Below are 6,751 nucleotides of genomic sequence, written 5' to 3' on the forward strand. Positions count from 1 at the left end.
CCCCAGCGCTGGCCCCTTGAGCTCGGCCCCGCCCGCTCCCCCGCAACCACCCACGGGGCCAGCGAGATCCACAGCAGGCTTCCCCTGTCATCCCAGCCCTGCGAAGCCGATGTGCGCCCCTTAGTTCTCGAGCCCGCCGGGAGCCATCCTCCCCTGCCCCTGGGCGGGGGGGCATGCCCACAGAACGCTGGGCAGATGAGAAGGATCCGGGAAATGTCTTTTCTCCACACTGACCTTGGGGCCTACCGGGTCCTCTCCACTCCCTCCCACCCTGCCCGCACTGTTCCCTGGGTGCCCGCAGTGTCAGCAATGTTCCCTGTCACGCTGGGAAGCCGTCCTGTTGCCCACTGTCACCCTTCCTCCTTTTCTGACCCATTCTCTCTCCCCACTGAGTCTCCCACACGACCCTCTCTCCTCCCAGCTGTCTTGGAGCCCCTCTCTGCTTCCCCAGCTCAGTCCCCTCTCTAACTGCTTCTCCCTTCCTTCCCCCACGAATTTCCCAGCTCCCACGGGGTGCCCCCAATCCCCAGGACCCAGGCCAACCACACAAAATTATTTTAAATGGGAAGACTTGAATTCTATTGAATTCATGAAAGCAGGAATCTATCTGGTCATACTTTAAATAATTTTTAAAGATAATAGCAACTATCAATTTAAAGTTTAACCAGAGTTCAGAATACTTACCATTTTACCCACAAAGAAAAATAAAAACCTGTTATAACTAACCAATTCAGTAAATTTTCAGGATAAAATATTAACATATGAACATCGGTTACATTTTTTTACAGTAACAACAAATATCTGAAAAAGGAATAAGGATAATTCCATTTACAATATTATCAAATAGAATGGAATACTTAGGAATGAGTTTAACAAAGAATATGAAAGATCTCCATACTGAAAACTATAAAATGTTGAGGAAAGAAAATGAAGAATACAAAATGGGAACTATATCCTGTGTCCATGGATTCTGAAAATATTGTTAAAATATCCATACTACACAAAGTGATCTACAGAGTTAAATAAATTTCTATCAAAATTTTAATGCCATTTTATTAAAAATGCAGAACAACAATTTTAAAATTAGTATGGAACCACAAAAGACCCCAAATAGCCAAATACTGGAGAAGAACAAAAAGGCTGGAAGCCTCACACTTCCTAATTCAAACTGTATTACAAACTGTAGCTATCAGAATAGTACAGTACCTACATAAAATCCAATATAACAGAATAGAGGACCCAGAAAGAAACTCACAAATATACAGTCAACCAATCCCACAGAATGGAGAAAGGATAAACACATCCAGGAGTGGTGTAGGAAAAACTAGCTATGCACAGACAAAAAGTAAACCTTTTCTCATACCATCACGAAATGAATTTGAAATGAAATAAATACTTTAATAAAAGAACTGAAATAATGAATACTCTAAAAGAAAACATGGGGAAAAACCTCCTTGACACTGGTCACGGCAATGATGCTTTAGATTTGACACCAAGAACACAGTCAACAAATGCAAAAATGAACAAGTCAAAGTAAAAATTATGTCAAAGTAAAAAGTTTCTGCACAATAAAGGAAACAATCAGCAAAATATAAAGGCATTATATGGAATGGGAGAAAATATTTGTAAGCCATATGTAGGATAATACATTACTATCCAAAATATATATCACACTAATCAATACAAAAGAAGAATCCACACAGCAGAATTAAAAGCAATTTCCTGATTAATAATTGGGCAAAATATATAAATAGCAATTTTTCCAAAGATATACAAATGGCCAATAGGTATATAAAAAATGTTCAACATCACTAATTATCAGAGTAATTAAAATGAAAATCACAATGAAGTATCACCTTATCACGGTGTTTGGATACCTATTATCAAAAAGTCAAAAGATAAAAAGGGTTAGGGTGCAGAGAAAAGAGAACACTTGTACACTTGTGCTGAGGATGTCAAGTGGTACAGCTATTATGAAAAACAGTATGGAGGTTCTTTATAATTTTTAAACTAGAACTACCATTAATCCCAATTCAGAGTATATAGCCAAAGGAAATAAAATCAGTATCATCAAGGGTATCTGCACTCCTCTGATACAGATAAATAAATAAACTGAGAGATATATAATTTCAGCTTTAATAAAAAATGAAATTCTTTCATTTACAAAAATATTGATAAATCTTGAAGTCATTATGCTAAGTGAAATAAGCTGAATACAGAAGGACAACTACTGCATGATCTTGTTTGTATGTAAAATCTAAAAAAGTAAATAAAAATTAAAATTAAAAAGCCATGGAAACAGAGTAGAACGGTGGTTCCCATGGGCTAGGAAGTGGGGAAAGTGGGGAGGGATGCACCTTCAGTTATAAGGTAACTGCTGGGGACCTAATGTACACAATGCTGACTATAGTTAACAATACTGTGTTCTTGAAATTTGTTACAAAAGTAGATCTCAGGTGTTCCCAACACACACACACAGAAATGTATTAACTATGTAAGGGGATAGATATGCTAACTAGCTTAATTGAGATAATCTAAAGACGTATACACATCTCAAAACATTCTTGTACACCCTAAAAATACACACTTTTCAATTTGTCAATCATAGTTCAACGAATGGAGGAAAAATAAGAGTAACCAGGAGGTCATATGTAGCCACATGGAAACTCGATTTAAAACACTCTTGGCCACTGTTTCCAGCTCAACTCGAGAACGGCGGGAGCGCCTCCGGCCCCTGGACTTCGACGCTCTTCCTGCAGCCCCCGTGGCTGGAGAAGGTGCAATCCTTCCCAGGACACCAGGCCGCACAGATCCGGCAGGGCCATCGCCATCCCCTTGCTTGTTGCCGCAGCCCCGTTAGGCTCCGCGTTTCGGGGCGTCCAGGCCGGGGAGGCTGCCTGTGGCTGCCCGTGCGCCCCCGTGGCCCGTGGCTCCGCAGGCCTCCGCTTCGGCCCCGCGCAGCCCCTCCGAGGCCTCAGCAGTCTGGCTCCCTAACTCACGGCCTCCTCCGGCCCGTCCCCACCGCCAGCGCCTTCGCTTTGACCGCCCCTCCCCCTCCCCGTCCCTAAGCCCGCGACAGGAGCAACTGCCAGGAACTCCGCATGCAGCTGGAAGAACTCAGTAACATACTTCGCTGTGGGAGAAATGGAGATAATAAAAGTGTGCAGAAGTACTCACAGAGAACCATGGTCCTTGGCCAATTTCAGATTATTATTGTCAGACCTACTCTAATGATGTTAGTCTTCCAAATAAAGTGAGTGACTGAACTGTCAGATCAGCAAGATCAGGATATTGAAACTCCTACTTTGAATTCTAAAGACCAGTTACAAATAGAAAATGATGTTCACCCTGGTACTGATAAAACAGCAATGTTGAATGTAGACAAGAGGGTCATTTGCCTCAAATTCACAGGAGCCAGCATCTGCATTGGCAGCACAAGATACATCCTTAGAAGATTCGTCATTAGCTGGAAGTTTGAGAGCTGCAGCAGAAGCGGCTTTATCACAGATTGCACTTAGTTTGGATGAAAATGCTGGACTGTATTTTGACCACAGCACTGGTTTCTATTAAGATTCTGAGAATCAAATTTATTATGATCAAATTTATTACTACTGTGATGTGGAAAGTGGTCGCTATCGGTTTCATTCTCAAGTAGATTTGCAGCCTTATCAGATTTATAGCACAAAACAAAAATAAAAAATTAAGAAAGGATCCAGACACTCCTAAAGAAAAAATAAGGAAAAGGATTTGAATTCAGAGGATCAAGAAACCGTCAGTGTTGAACATACAAGCTGCAGTGGGAAAGACAATTTTACAAGTGTGAAGAAAAGGCCAAAATAAGCATTCATCTCAGAAATACTCCCCCAAAATTCACTGTTCCAGTTAGTGGAAACACTATGGAATCTCCTCTTAATGAAAACATCTCAATTCAACTTTATTTAAAGATGAGAAAGTGACAGACACTGATAGTGAACCAGAAGAAGGTGAAATTACAGACTCTTAAGCCGAGGGCAGTTATGATGAAGGCATTACAGTGAAGGCAATGCAACTGTGAAAGATGCTGAGGAGGAAGATGAGGAAAAAGTGTGGCTCTCATATATGAGAGTAATTGTCATTAGATCACCTGTGTTACAGACAGGATCATTCTTCGTCATTACTGCTGTAAAACCTGCTACAATTGGAAGGGAAAATTATATGGAGCATACTCTTCGAATCCCTGAAGTTGGTGTAAGTTTCATGCAGAAATTCATTTTGACCATGACTTACAAACTTATGTCCTTTTGGATCAGGCAGTCAAAATGGAACAATTGTTCATGGAAAATGGATTGTTCAGCTGAAAACTAAATGTGACCCTTATGAACTTGAGCATGGAGATAAAGTAAAACTTGGAGAGACTGGAGAGAAACGAGCAACCTCCAGGGGCTCCTCACGCAGCTGGAAGAACTCAGTAATGTACTCCACTGTGGGAGAAATGGAGGTAATAAAAGTCTGATGTAGAAGTACTCACAGAGAACCATGCTCCTTGGTCAATGTCAGATTATTGTCAGACCTACTATAATGACGTTAGTCTTCCAAATAAAGTGAATGACTGAACTGTCAGATCAGCAAGATCATGATATCAAAACTCCTAATCTTATTACATTCACCCTGACAGTGATAGCTGTGTTGGATGTGAACCATGGTAGGTTAGAGTGCACATTTTCTTTGATAAGAAAGATCAATCATTTGTTGGTCCAACATGAACTAAGAAGGAAACGAGCTGGAAAGAAGAAAAGGATTTTTAAAATATTTGAGTAAAATATGGTTTACAGAATAGAGACTATGAAGATGTTAAGATACTAGAGAATCTAAAATATAAAGATAGAGCTGGAAAACATAGGGAGCAGATTGGAAGTGAAGGAAATTTCAAAAAAGATGATGCTCCTGCATCTGTTCATTCTGAAATTACTGACACTGACAAAGGTCAGAAGATGTTGAAAAAGAAGTGTTGAAAACAGGAGAAGGCCTGGGGAACGATGGTGGGAGAATAAGAACTCTGATACAGCTTCAGCTTCGGCAAACACAGGCAGGATTGGAGACAGACAAACCATCCTCAATTAAAGAGACTCACCTTCTCCACAACAAGAACAACAACAGCAACAACAGAAACTAGGACAAATCACAGGAGAGGTTTGCTGAAAACTTTCCAGAAACTAAACTTCAGAAAGATGACCTAAGAACCCTTCTTTGGGTAAAAGAGACTGAGGAGTGAAGGTTAATCACAGAGGAAAACTCAAGCTTTTTAAAAAATAGTTTGGAAACTCTTATTTTATTGCAGAACGTTTCTCCCCAAAAAAGTCAGTGGCACAAAAAAACTGTGTCACAGTTTACCCTTTCCTGATTCAGATATGTGTAATAAAGTTTGGTTTGCAGCTTTTAAAAAACACTTTTTAAACTAATTGTTAGTGACTGAATTAAGTTATACAGTAAGTGAACTAAAGTTCACAGGGCACAGATAAGTTTATCAAACTTTACTATTTTATCTTGTCATTTACAACATCCATATAAGAAATTAGCCATATAAGCAAAATTCATATAACCACTTAAATGTACATTTGTCCTTGTCTCCATATATTCATACGAAGATGCACAGGAAATACAGCAAAAGAAACAATGAATGTCTATAAAAATAAATCTGACAATATACAGTATTTTCTATGCTCTTCAGGACCTAGATAAAAAAATGTTGAGAAAACATGGATAGTGAGTCCTAAATTTTCTTATATTTGGAACAGCCTAAATCATATTAAAGAACTAATGAACAGGTGACATGTCAAAGAAAATTCGTCTTTTATTGTTTTCTTCGGTGAAGACTCTGAATTTGTTGATATGTACTATACATTCAGCATTTGTATTTGGTTTGTTTCATAGCTAATGAAATGTTTATACATGAACAAATGAGCACAGTGTTGAAATAGTCCATGTGCTGGCATTCATACTTTTTATAAATACCATTGCAGGCAATGAAGCTGTGCCAGAAAAATCTGATTTCTAGTACAAAAGGAATACTTAGCCAGGGCCTCAAGCTCAATATATTTATCGAAAATGTCCTAAACTGCCATAAAGCATTATAATGTTAAATAACTCATTTCAATAAATTATGAATTAAAAAATACAAATGATCTCTTTTATGGATTAGGGAAGTGCTAATGAGAAAGAATGGCAATTGAAGCGAAAAGTTCTGAATTCAGGTAAATAATTTTACTCATATTAGTTTTATGTCAGAGAAAATTATACTTTTACCATACACTCTTTATTGCAGTGGAGTATTTAAAAAATACGTACATAATATATAATTAATTTTCTAATGGTATAAAAGTAATCTCATTCTACAAATTATTACAACATGGTCTATTGATGGGAGGGGCGTTTCAAATGAAAAAACTTGGAATTTCTCATGAGGTAGTGACAGATGCCATATGCCAAATCTATGTAAAATATTTCACTCATATATGTAACTATGGATATTTCTGCTTTTCAGAAAAATAATTTACTTTAAACATTTAATGCACACAATTAAAATCACCAAGAAGTTACAAGAATTCACAGAATTCCTAACATAGTTCAAAGGAAATTAAGAAAACACCCCAGGACTGGAAGTAAATAAAGGTAGTGATCTAGAGAAGTAATCAACCTAAGAGTCCAGGGCTGCACTCAGATGCGTCTGATCACAAGAATGTCAGGCACATGTGGGTTGGTCCTTTCTGACAAG

General features: G+C 38.6%; 1 pseudogene; it reads left to right on the top strand.

Annotated features, from left to right (window-relative positions):
• Positions 1-2,659: 2,659 nt before the first annotated feature.
• On the top strand, positions 2,660-5,251 carry LOC115833762 (annotated as a pseudogene).
• Positions 5,252-6,751: the final 1,500 nt, after the last annotated feature.

The sequence above is a fragment of the Nomascus leucogenys genome, unplaced genomic scaffold, assembly GCF_006542625.1.
Source record: "Nomascus leucogenys isolate Asia unplaced genomic scaffold, Asia_NLE_v1 001754F_25456_qpd_obj, whole genome shotgun sequence".
Taxonomy (NCBI): Eukaryota; Metazoa; Chordata; class Mammalia; order Primates; family Hylobatidae; genus Nomascus; species Nomascus leucogenys.